The following is a 13,938-nucleotide window of genomic DNA, read 5'->3' on the forward strand; positions in this document are numbered from 1 at the left end:
TATGCAAAAACCTTATGGTCTTCCATGGGTAGATTTTGTGACCTGCTATGAGAAGTACAGATTCTGGTGTTCTGTGAGAATACTTGTTGGTCTTCCATTGAGAAGACCTAGTCTCCTATGAGAAGACCTACAGGTCTTCTATGAGAAGACTCTCGGGACTTCTGTGAGAAAACCATCGGGTCTTTTGGTCTTCAATTATAAGACCATCTAGGAAAAGACCTACAGGTCTTCTATTAGAAGACCTTAAGGTCTTCTATGAGAATACCTTCTGGTCTTCTATGAGAACACATTCCGGTCTTCTATAAGAAGACCATCGTGTCTCCTATGAGAAGACCATAGGGTCTTCTATAAAAAGAACTTCTGGTATTCATCTAGAAGACCTTCTAGTCTCCTATGAGAAGGCTTTCGGGTTTTCCATGAGAAGACCTACGGGACTTCTATGAGAAGACTATCGGGATTTCTATGAGAAAACCTTCGGGTCTTCTGGTCTTCAATTAGAAGACCATTTGGTCTTCTAGGAGAAGATCTTCTGGTTTCTATGAGAAGACACCCCGGTCTTCTATGAGAAGACACCCCGGTCTTCTATGAGAAAACCTTCCGGTCTTCTATCAGAAGACGTTATGGCCTTTCATTAGTAGTTCTTCTAATATTCTGTGAGAAGACCTGCGGGTCTTCCATAAGAAGAACTTCTGGTTTTCTATTAAAATACCTGAAGTCTTCTAAGAAAACATTTTCGAAGAAAACATTTTCTGTTTTCCTGTAAGAAGACTTCTGGATGTTTAGTGAAACATATTATTTAAACAACTGTATTTTATTCCGGATTCATGAATTTTCTACCAAAATTTGTAATCCACAAACCTCCTCAAAATTAAAATAAATGCCTCTGCTTACATTGTGTGTGTATATGTCATTTGTATGTGTGTATTTTTGTGTGGAATTTTGTAAATGACTATAAAAGCCAACACACGCAGACAGACAGACAGACAGAGAGACACACAACACAATCGTATAAATATAACCCACATAAGAAGACCACACTATAACTTTAACAAAGAATACACATGGCTGTTACTATTTTGGTTAAGTGTTAACACGAACGCACACACACAGACAGACATAAATTGGACTTACTAAAATACAAGGATACATATTTCTTTTAATACATACATACATCAAGGCATACTTACATACCATGCATAAGAAATGAACTGCCTCAAACTGTAAATATACAGAAGAAATTATTTTTCATTATTTCTCTTGTTGTTGACTTGTCATGCAAAACAAAATTTACTAACTAAAGTTACTACATATCCAATGAAATGTATGGTAAGGACTAATTTTAGGAGCTCATAGTTTCGTCTCAAGACTAGCTTTGACCTTTGAGCAGTCATAGAATTTTGAAAATCACATGAATTCAGCTTTATTTTATTGATAAATCTTTTACTTAGATATATAATTCCAGGCGCACGAGCTCATGATTAAAACTACTCCAGATGTTTCTTGTCTTGTTGACCTAGATTTCGTTTCTATTTATGGATCATATTGGTAATGCTATGACAATTTTTTCTCTATATGTAACAAATTCATATATATTTCAAACGTTTAGAAGATGTCTATGGGTACCTTTTTCGTTAAATTCCAGAACTCTATTTTACGTATGACGTTTGGCCGAAGATTCTGTATTCTGAGGCATTTGTTATGAATACCTGCAACTTTGCGAGATGGTGTCAGATAAAAGCCAGGTTTGACTATCGATTTTACACATTCTTCTCATATTTTAAGCTTTCTTTTCCTAGATATAAATATGTGAGGTTATCTGTACAACCTACATATATCTAATTCAGTCTCTTCAATCATCAGTCCTATACACTACTCCATATATTCCCATATATGTTTTAAACTGAATGAATATTCCCAATCTTAAATTTCATTACAATGAACTCTTCTTATTTGCCTTTTGGTTCCTTAATGTTTTTTTCACTTCGTAGCTTTTTTTTGCTTCTTTGTTGACCAAGCAATAAAAATGGTTTGCTAATAAATGTAAATTTTAAGTATTTCCTCTTCGTTAGAAACTCAAAACTTTATTTTACCAAATAAAACTTTTTTTCTGAGAAAAATTAACAAAAATATGCAAATTAAGATAAAGACATGAGCAGTGGTGGTGGGAAATATAGCACAACTATTCAAGTTGAGATATCTGCACCAAAGAGAAACAAAGAGTTTTGGGAACTTACTCTTGAAGTCAAAAGGCTAGAAGGCGAAGAACAACGTTGCTAGACCACATTGGCACAGAATTGAGAAAATTGTAAACAACGGTTAAATCACTCTCAATCCGAGAAAGGAGGATAATGGAACAGCTACTTTCAACGACGTGACAGTGACAGATCCGAAGAGGTGTACGTGTTATTTTAACTGACAATATGTAGAACACCTCTATGGTGAAGGGGAGTGTGATACGCCATATAAGAGCCCTCTCAGCCGAGGATATACTACAACAATTTGTGATTATCAACGTTGCAAATATTATCCGACACGCGAAATAATCTAAAGCTTGAGGACCACCTGGAATCTCAATGGTAATGCAACGGTGGGCAAAAAACGCAGATCTAGCGCGAAAACAAAAAAGTCGACATTTTATTGTATTTTATCAATAATTTGGATAAGAAAAGCTCTGGATTGACAATTTTACCTGCTTTATTAATAATTTTGGTAAATTTTTATTTTGACCTCTAGAGCGGTATGTTCTGATTTTCGGTGTTTAAACATTTTCTACCACATTCTTCAACCGAAATGACTAATATTTGGTATTTAATCTCCGTTGGGTTATGTATACATTGCTGTAAGAATTGTCGGTATAGGTTCACGATTTCATGTAGCCGCCATAGAAAGTTACTTCCCGATTTCGTAAATTTTTAAAGTTTTAGCCACATAATCCATCCTAAATAGCGGTTCAGTGTCCTCAATTTATCTTTAGTCATCCATGTTATACTAGAAGCTTGAAAAGTTGACAGGGTGGTCCCGCTACTGAAGCTAGGCAAGTACACTAGAGCAGAGGCGAATCGTCCCGAGCGATTTCTCTCCTGTCGTCAGTAGCGAGGCTCGAATTTCACCGTAGACATATGGTCTAGTGGACTCGTTTGCTCAGTACAATCACTGGAATCAGAAACGCGAAGGGCCCAATAAGGTGTTTTTCCTCTATTGTTCTTTGCGTAAAATTCAGAGTTCCCTCACTGAATTACACACCATATTCACACATATCATTCGCAGCCTGAACCAGGCTGTGCTAACGAAAAGTCATAGTGACTTCAAGTTAGCCAAAGGGGCGTACCGTAAAAGCCCATTTCTAGAACTTAAACTTAGTCTCGTCAACATATTACGAAATCAAAAGTGTACACCAAACCGGTTGTTTCGTTCAAGAGATATCTCGCGTACCATTTTACCGAATATTTTCGAACTTTTGTGGGGACGGTACCGGAAGAAGTGGACTGATGAGCATTATATTCAAACATTATTTAGTTAGGGTTAGGTTAGGTTAAAGGACGCGCAGCTGTCGTGTTGGACAGCCGTTCCACTCGGAGACCTTATGATCCATTGTGTTCATCCTATAGTGTGGAGAAAAGAAAATAAATTACATAGAAGGTATCGAGGAAAGAAGTAAGAATAATTAAGTAAGTACTATGGATTGAAAGACATTGAGAAATTATTTAGATAAGAGAGCGAGTGAGGAAAGTTTGCCATATTAAGGTGCTGTATTTCGTTCATGTTGAAGCCACTTCAGACCCTTGGCGAGAAGAAGCATTGTTGTCGCTCGGCTTGGCAGAATGTTGTCAGAGATGTTATTGTATGTTTACCCATTGTTTGAATTCTCCTGGTCATGAGCATTGGACAACGGCATAATAAGTGCTCAATCGTCTCTGCTTCTTCTTCATCTTCGCATAATCTGCAGTAGTCCGTGGAGTCATCTGTATTCTATTTGCAGATCATTGATCTTATTCTGCTGTGTCCTGTGATTATTCCAACCATTAGTTTCAGGTCGGATTTTTTTCATAGAGAGTAGAGAAGTGGTCTTCCGCTTGGAGAGGTTGGGCCAGATTGCCTTTGATACCTTATAGCCAGGTTCGTTGTTCCAAATCTGACAAGCCTTCCCCCTGTATACTTGTTCTAAAAGCTTTATTGAGTTATCGATTTCGATGTCGTTTGACTCAGATCCGCGACGAGCCAGTTCATCCGCTTTTTCATTTCCGCAGTGCCCCGGGACCCAGCACAAGGTAACAATTGATCTTAGGGCCTCCAAAGCTTTCCAGCAGTGCGCTTGACTATCCACATAGATAGTCACCGGTCCAGCTATGTCCCCTTCCATGTATATATCAACTCTGCTGCTTTCGTGACCGCAAAGATTTCGGTTTGGAAGACGCTAAAATTTTCGCTTAGCTTGTATGAGATCCTAAAGTTGAGGGTATCGCTGTAGATGTCCGCTCCTGTTCCCCCAGCCTTTGTATAAACCTCTATACCGGGTAGAGGTGGGGAGTTGTGGGTCCAGGCCTCTCTGTCAGGTATCCGAACTTAAATTCCGTCGAAGTGTAATTGTGGTTATATGTAATCACTGATTACCTCCGATCTCACTGATAGCCCAGATTGTCGTAAAATAACAGCGTGGCCATAGTCGAAGTTGCGCCATGAGCTTATCTCCTTAAGTCGGAAAGCACTCTTTGCAGCCAACTCTTGCACCACGAGATTCATCGGATGAAGATCCAGTAATACATTGAAGGCAGCCTGTGGAGTGCTTTTCATGACACCGGTAATTAAGAGCTCTGCCGCACTTTGAACGGTATTTATCTTGTGGAGAAGGGATGTTTTACTCAATGCATTCCACCATACCAATGAACCATAAGTAAGAATAGGGCGAATTATGGTCATAAAAATCCAGTGGATGACCTGTGGTTTCAATCCCAAACTCTTACCAATAGAGTTCTGGCATGAATAAAGGGCTATAAGACCTCTCTTGGCACGTTCTTCGACTTTTCTTTTCCACGTTAGTTGATGGTCCAGAATAATGCCGAGGTACTTGGCCTCTAGAGAGAGCTTTAGGGCCACTCCATCCAGCGTTGGTAGGGTGAATGGTTTGACTTTTCTCTTGTTCGTAAATAGAACCAGCTCTGTCTTAGATGGGTGCACCCCAAGTCCATTGTTGTGTGTTGGTCCAATTCCTTAAGTATTTCGTTAATCACTAGGAGCCACAGCAGTGGAGATAGTACGCCACCTTGTGGTGTGCCCCTGGTGACAGACTTCCGAATGGAGGTCTCACCGATATTTGAATTGATTATCCTGCCGCTAAGCATTCCATCGATCCAATTGATCAGTGTGGTGGAAACACCTAAGTTCAAGAGTGAATTGTTGATGGATTCAAGTTTGACGTTATTTAAGGTGCCTTCTATGTCAAAAAACGCTGCTAACGTATTTAGTGCAGTCTCCACCGATCTGCCTTTGATGTAGGCGTGTTGGGCAGGACTTATAACACTATTTTCAAGCTTGGACCTTATTCCTAGATCAAGTAAGCTTTCCAAGGTTTTCAATAAAAAGAAAGATAGGCTGATTGGTCTATAGTCTTTAGGAAGTGTGTGACTTGACTTCCCCGCTTTGGGGATGTATGTCACCGTGATCTCCTCCACAGAACCGGAGTGAGCGATAGACGTATACAGGCCCTAAGAAATGTGATCCAGGTGGGGAATCAACACCTCCATTGCATTTTGTAGCATTGCAGGGAAGATACCATCTGTACCAGGTGATTTAAAAGGCTTAGAAGTGTTTATCACCCAAGCTATCTTTGTGTGACTTATAATCTCCTCGAAGACTTTCACTTCCCCGTGGCTCGGTTGCACATAGGTGGATCGGCTGAGCGATCTGGTGCATCCATGCAGTTGGGAACGTGGGTTTTGGCTAGGAGATCCACAGTTTCTATACCGGAGTTAGTCCATGTGACATCATCCAGTTTGATACTGCCGATGGATTTACGGTCCTTCGATAGTACTCTACGGAACCTGGCTACGTCCTTTAAACATTATTTAAGATTCCCAGAAATATTACGATATACGAAGTTTTGACCAACGCTGTATCCAGTACGCAAGTTATCGCACGGTCCAGACACTACATTGGTAGTCGTAGGGGTTTTTTTACAGCTTTCAGGTTATTTTGTCAGGAAGTACGGACTTGCCCCTGATAAAATGTGTATTTTTGTAATAAAGGCCTTAAGCACAACCAGTTGCAAAAAAATCAAAATGATTTGAGGAAAGGTCTTAAACTGATCTTAAGCTTAAAGGTTGGAATACGGACTAAATCGGTAATCGGTTATCTTGCGTACCATTTTAATAAAAAATATTGAGCTTTTGTGGGGGAGGTATTAGAAGAAGGGGTCTGATATGGCACATCTTCGAACTTAAACTAAGTTTGGAAAAAATGTTACGAATGCCAATCGGTTGATTCGTTCGAAAGTTATCGTGCACTCCAGCCAGACAGACGAACGGATGGACATGGCTAAATCCACTCCTGAAACAGATTTCGTCCAAACATACTTGGGGTCTAAAAGCATGATGAGCCACATTTTGACTGTAGCCTAAAGGTTGATGGTATAAAAATTATAGCATCAAGATTAAGGAGCCTATCAGGCAGGCCTGAGTAGCATTCACAATGATGCGTCAACGGCACTTCAAAGGTATAGTGCGAATGCCGCACTCGGAGACCGATGTCAACCAACGCAGCAAAAGAACGCCAGCTGCCATAATAACCATGGATGGTTTTAGCTCAATAAAGATACGGATGATGCATCCACCTCAAATAGTATCGGGATCCGTTTCCCAATACCTTAGTTCGACAGTTTGCGATTTTTTATTTCTAAGCGCGCCTTTTTTTGAGCTTAGTGTTATCTAAGTTAGCCATAGTAAGTTCTCTGGATATAAACCACAAGATACGTGATAAAAACAACTTCACCCCTGCTTTGATCTTTGACCAGGGATAACCTCTATGGATAGATCATGAATCCCTCAACCAATAAGCATATACCTTAGCATATGACCTCTCCAGTTCCTGAGGCACTGGTCAACTGTCCAGAAGGACCCAATCGACCATTGCTGCATTTTAATTTATGAAAGCAGTTTTTACTGTCATTGCCAATCTTGCTATAAAATCCCACCAGGCTGTCAGTGCTGTTATTCTTTTAATATCATACAATTATTTCTTCCAGTTACTTCCGATTGCCTTTGTGTTGAAGCAACGAACAAAAAAAAAACTACAGCAACAACCGACCATAAGTTATAGAAAATTGCTTGGGAAAATTGATGGAGCCAACAGAGAGGGACCGATACAAGAACAAAACTTCAACTTTCTAACCAAAAAAGTTAGGCACCTATTTTGTGGAACCCAATGCCGTAGTACAAACAAATCGACCTTCTTCTCTTTCACAATTGCCTGTATATTCATTCATATGTATGTATGTATATATGTATGTGCATACAAGGAAAAATGAAAACTTTAAATATGTTTCAGCATGTAAAGTGAAATGGTACATAGAGAAACATCAGCAACAACAACGTCAACTTATCATCATCATAACATGAACAAATGAAATGTAACTGGAAGGAGGATATACAGTACATATACAACCGGAAGGATAAGAGCTCCCGCACTCCCTTGCAAAACTATGAAAGGAAACTAAATTTCGAAGGCGCATCAAACGAAGAGTGTACAAACAAAAATTTTTTGTGAAATATTTGTTTCGTAAAAGTACAAGTTTCCTCGGTTATCGCTAGACCTACTGCGGCTAATTGATTCCGACATCTTGCAAGATGTATATTTAGGATGCTTAATCTCTAGCAAACCACCGTTTTCAGTATTTACAGGTGTAAAGTGTGTCTAATTACATTAATCGATATGTCGACTAATTTGTTGAAAAATTTTAAAATCAAAAATAGCTTTTGGTTATGGTAAAGTCGAATACTCGAACGCTCGAATTATCGGGATATATGTTCGATTTTCATACCAACGGTTTTTATAGGGCACATTTTGAATTTACATATTCAACAAGCTGTAAAACCGATTACATAGAATATGTGCGAATATTAGACAACGGATTGACCCGGAACAACACAACATCCGTGTTCCGGGCAACGACTGTATGTATGTATTTATATATGTATTTGTCGTTTTCTGTGTTGAAATGCCTGCTTCGGATTCTTTTGGTCCGTGCCAGAATGGAAGAAAACCCATGACCAATTTATATTCGCTGGTATGTCACATCCACAACACTCAAACTTTGGAGAGATGTAATAGATGTCGGGAGTGAGTGCATATCAGGGGTTTTTCTGGATGTGTTCATGCGAGGGACTACGACAGGGACTATGTTGCTGCATGCTGTGTGAACACAGCCCCCAACGAGTCGTCGTCAGATAACGAAACTCCCCCGCAGTCCCCCCCAATCCCTGAAAAATCATCTTTTGGAAATTTAATTGCAACGGACTCCGATGTAAAATCGAGGAAATAGTGGGTTTCGTGAATCGAAAGAATATCATGGTGGTAGCAGTGCAAGGAACCAAGCTGAACAACAACTGCCACCAACCCAACTTCAAACCCATGCTTTTACGTAGGTTTCTATGCTGCAGCTTAAAGCGTTGTGATGGTTACAACATATAAATAGCTTTACACCAGGTTAGAGGCCCAACATTAGTCTGCTTTTAAAAGATCATAACCGAATGGTTATGGGACTTAAAAGCTCATCATGAGTTGTGGCATTTGGTCCTCGGCAATAAATAGAGGGGTATAGTACCAGGTGAGCTGACTTACAGCTTTACGTTTTGCACGGCCAATGTAGAAGCCCTTACCACAATTAGCGAATAGTGGCATAAATAACCATCTGTCATCAGATTTAACAAATGGACCCACCCGGCTATCCGTCTCATTGGCCTAGTTTCAGAGAGTTCACTGCTACCCGAACATTAGAAGGATTAGGCAGATCTTTCTGATGTTCGGGTAGCAGAGAGGACATTCCAAGGCATAATCACTGCCACTTGTTATATACTGGTCAAATACCAGAAGTGAGAGCGATTTCCTGGCAGAAGCGGTGGCATTAGCAAATAAACCCTATGAACTTCGTCGAGCCAACTCCAATGACTCCAGCGTCAGGAAGCTGAGACTGAAGGTTAACAGCTTGGTCGGTGAGCATAGCGGAACAAGTGGCTTAATCATCAGAAAAGTTTCAACAACAAAGCAAATGAATTGTATGCAACGGTTAAGTCACCCTCGAACCCTGGGAATAAGGAACACAAGGCCTCGACGTTACACTAATTGATCCGAAGAGATGCGCAACAACAGTTTTTGGAGCACCCCTGAAGTGACCAGGCAAAAAAGAGTACTACGTCGCAGTAGATCTCTTGTAGCCATGGCCCATAGACGAACCACCACAATTTACAATGGATGATATTGGAAGTGACATCAAAAACGCTAAATCATCCAAAGCGTTGGATCCTGATGGAATCTCCATGGTAACAGCTAGATGAACCAATGGTTGAGTCTCTTACTAAAGTTCTCATCCTATCGCCAGGTACCCACACGGTCCAACTATTGAATGCATGCAACGACCCCAGGACATGTAAATCGTACCGATTTTTTTAGGTCTTAGCAAAGATCTTTGAGGCCTCATTCCTCCCTAGGGTCAAAAATAGCTCCCCAGTTGTCGATGAATAGCACCAGTGCCGTAAGCAGCACAAATCTACATTTCCACACATAATAGCCGAGGACTCAACCAGAGCCGTGCGATTGGACAGCGTTGGTGGCTATCGACTTATCAAAACCATTTTGTTTGAGGACATGGACGTCAGTCGTTCGGTAGAATTCGGGAACAAGTAGCCCAAGAACCGTAGAGTGGAACAGGGAGGTCCCCAAAGTGGAGTGACATCTCCGGAACTGCAGAGATGAAAACGGAGTTGAATGTCCTGGTTGATGGCAACAATATTCCGACCACTAACAACCCACATTCTTGGGGTCACATTCGACAGCATGTTTACGTCGTCCACACATGCCACCATTAACTACAACATGCTTTGATGTTGGAACAAGCTCTTCAAATCGCTCGCCTGCAGCACTTGCTACGCCAGTGTGGTCCGCCTACATAAATCAACGCGATGGAAAAATAGTAAAATCTGCCAGAATGCCGCCCGAGAACAAAACAGTCTGCTTTCTCATGTCGCCAATGGATCATCTACAAGAATAGACAAAGATTCTTCCAGCGATGCAATGGTATGCTCTCGTTATAGTACTTGATCGGGTGTTGCTTTGAGAGCCATCCTAATCACCATATTGTGGTTAGGATCCCCGAACGAGGCATGCTCATGATCTATGTAAAAAGAGAGGTCCAAACCTATCAAGCAGGTTTGGATAACATTATCACAGGTTCCTCGGAGAACATCGCCATATATCTCAGCTGGAGAACGTCAGCTGCCACGACAAAGCAGATAATTTTTGGTTCAACTACGTTCGGAACGGTGCAGCCGTCTAAATTTCTATAGGGCAAGGATTGCTGCAAAGTACTATAGTAAAAAAATCAAAAACTTCATCAGGCGATATCTCATAAACTTGACCTATGGCGAAAACTTCCTTTTGAAATTCAGATATTTCATTTGTATTTCAGATATTCTATTTACAGTTCAGATATTCCATTTTATATTCAGAAATTACATTTGATATTCAGAATATTTCATTTGAAATTCAGAATATTTCATTTGAAATGCTCCTGCACTGCGCAAATGCACACCACGCACACTGGTCGAAACCACTGATCTAGCGGCGCGAAAGTCAAAAAATCGAACTATAAAATTGCGAAATATTTTCCATTGTATCGATTACAGACACTTTGCAGACAAAGATTTTGTTTTTTTCATTTTTGTTGTTGTAAATATTCACTCAGTTATTCGCTATCAAATACAAGAGTTTTTGTTGCATCAGATTTTAAAAAATTGTTGCAAAAAATGAACTTCATATTTGTTTAAATGTTAAATAAATTCGTAATGAAAATGGACAAGATATATTTTTAATTAATAGCAGAGGGTGTGATTTAAATTATAAAAATTAGTTTGGGGTCTGGAGGTACTTAGTTATATAGCAATAAATTTTCAAAAAATTCAATTTTTAGTGTTTTTATGGATTGTACGCGCTTGTTCCATAGAGTGCATCTTGTAAACTTGGCCGAACTTAGGTCCGATTTGTTTTTGGGGAATGAAATTGGACTCTCTGAATACTGAATAACCACATTCGGGCTGCAAATATTTGCAAATCTTTTGATGACTGCACATTTAAAATAAGGGATTTTGCGTGAAATTTATACAAATTTAGCTGTGCTTTTGTATGGGAGCTAAATCAAAATATGGACCTATCTTGAGAAATGATTGCAAGGAGGAGTTCTACCCCCGGAGACACTATAATACCATATTATAGCTAAATATGTTATTAAATATGGGATAACAAGTAAAAATTCAACGAATCGGGGGTACCATAAAAGGGACTACATCGAAACATAAATCCGTTTTGAAAATGTTTTGCAAGAAGATTTTATACGCAGTGAGAACACGGAGTGCAAAATTACAGCCAAGTTGAATTAAAAATGTGGCCATGATATTCAAAATACCTTAAATTGGGAGGTACGGTTACATGGGGGCTATATCAAAACGTGGACCTATGTTCATAATTTTTGGTGGAAATATTTTGTGACCACTAGGAACCCTAAATACCAAATTACAGCTAATTTGCTGCGAAATTGTGGCTTAAATCCTCAAAATACCGAAAATCGGAAGGTACCGTTATATGGGGGCTATACCAAAACATTAGCCGATATTGTTCATATTTGGCCCATTATTACCCACAGGTACAAGCTGAGTTTGTGCAAAATTTCAGTGACGTTAGCAAGTTATGAATTTCGCGCCGCTAGATCAGTGCTTTCGACCACCGTGCCACGGAGAGGTTAGAGTAAGATTGTAGTTGACGATGCTTTCTTTCTGTCCTTGACATTTTCCATTTTTAATTGTATACTGTGAATTTACAGCAAATTTGCAATAATGTGTATACAAATAGAATTTAACTTATCAAGCTCAGCCTTTGTCTTTTAGCAATTCATATCCGATATACACGATGAACTAAATTAAACCACCAGCAATATGATCGTAGCATATTGGTTGGGTGTGTGCGACTTATCTAGAATTCATTTCTTCAATACAAACTCCTTATATGACGTTAGCTCGATTAACTCAATTAATTAAAAACTTTCATCAATAATAAGTACCTTCGTCCTTATAAGACAACAATAAATAAGGAAATAGAATAGATATATGTTTATGACCAATTCCATATTACTATCATAAAATATGTCTTTAATTTTTTCCACGTTTTGCTTCGATTTCCAACAAACATCATGTTTTAAAACATATGGCAACATCAATTTGCTCATTCACAATAAATTCACCGAAAAATAACCGACAATTAAAGAACTTTTAAATGGCTTATTGTGAATGTTATATCCTTTCATTTCGCTTAGGTAGTAAATCAAGAGTCCCATTTGGGAATGAATGAACGTAGAAAACATCCCCCTTTTTCTTCTTGTCGTCGTATAATTTGCATGATATGTTTTTTCTATTCGCTGTTTAGAAGAAAAATGTCATGGCATTTCGCTTGACCCCACCTCTAACCCGTAGTTGCTATTCAAATCCAAATTTTTGAGGGTTAATAGCACTTTAACAAATATTTCAAATTCAAGCACACACACATCGTAGTATGCAAGAGTAAGCGGTTGTGTGTATGAGTGTCGTTTGCGGCCAAATGTTAGTGCGATTTAACCTTGACTATATTACGGAAGTTATCAACGGTATACGCACAGTGGTATATTTTAGTGTCGAAATGATATAAGGTAAGATTATAAGAATTTTGCCACAAAAAAAGGGAGTTAGTTAAACAGTTCGTAGACAACATTAGAATGCTTTATAATACCTCCTTATGTCATATTTTCAGTGTAGTGTTGAGCATTATTTCCACCACTGAACGTCCTTTGTGTATCTTCAACCTAACGACGGCATCTAATTCAACATGTTTTTATATCTATTAACAAAAATTTAAATTTTAGGAGTTGTTACCAATTTCAAATTCGTAACCAGAGTTCATATTCCAAAAGATCATACTTCAAACTGTTTGCAATATGGTATTGCGCATGCTCGGCTTGCACATTAATAAGTTCGAAAACAAAGTAAGACAAAATCACAATTTTCAACGGTGTCTGAACACCTCAGCCTAATATTGGCCTAAATTTCCATAGACATTTCCGTCCGTCCGTCCGTCCGTCCGTCCGTAGTAGTGTCGTACTATATTTCATACGCCAATCGGACTCGGCGATAAAAACGTAGTCATTGAAATGTAGTCGTTGAACATTCAACTTAAGAAGTATCCCCAAATTACTTAAGGATATTTGTAAGAAAGAGTTGTTTCCTAATTTTTCTGATCTCATACATATTATTATAACATTCATTTTTTTTTTTTTTTGCCTACAGTCCATTGTGCCAACTTAATAGTTCGCTGCACATAAAACCTTCAAAATTCAGCAACAAGAGTCCGGTAGAAAAAAAATAAAAAAACCAAAAAAATGCCAAACGTTGAAAATACCACAAAAAGTGGCTGACTGCAACCCTTAAACTTGTTGAATACGTCTGCAGACAAGTCGAAAAAAAAACATGGGATTTGTCTATACTCCGGCAGGAGAGAATAGCAACGAAAAGGTATTCTCTGTTTGTTTTGGCTTAGTTTTTCCACATTAGCGTTGAAAAAAGATTGGATTTTTTTCAGGAAATATTTGAGTTGAGGTGAACTTTTTTTGACAAGGTCATGTTTTCTAATGGGATAGTAATGTTTTGTTAT

General features: G+C 38.9%; 1 long non-coding RNA gene across 1 annotated transcript in view; it reads right to left on the reverse strand.

The window, feature by feature from the left end:
- LOC141394002 (uncharacterized) overlaps positions 1 to 13,938 on the reverse strand; it is a 412,830-nt gene that overhangs the window by 360,636 nt on the left and 38,256 nt on the right. The window contains exon 3 of the long non-coding RNA XR_012410232.1: positions 1,192 to 1,218. This is a non-coding gene — a long non-coding RNA (uncharacterized lncRNA). The remainder of the gene's footprint in view (positions 1 to 1,191; positions 1,219 to 13,938) is intronic.

This window comes from Musca autumnalis, unplaced genomic scaffold (assembly GCF_047663935.1).
Source record: "Musca autumnalis isolate F117 unplaced genomic scaffold, ASM4766393v1 scaffold_1, whole genome shotgun sequence".
Lineage (NCBI taxonomy): Eukaryota > Metazoa > Arthropoda > Insecta > Diptera > Muscidae > Musca > Musca autumnalis.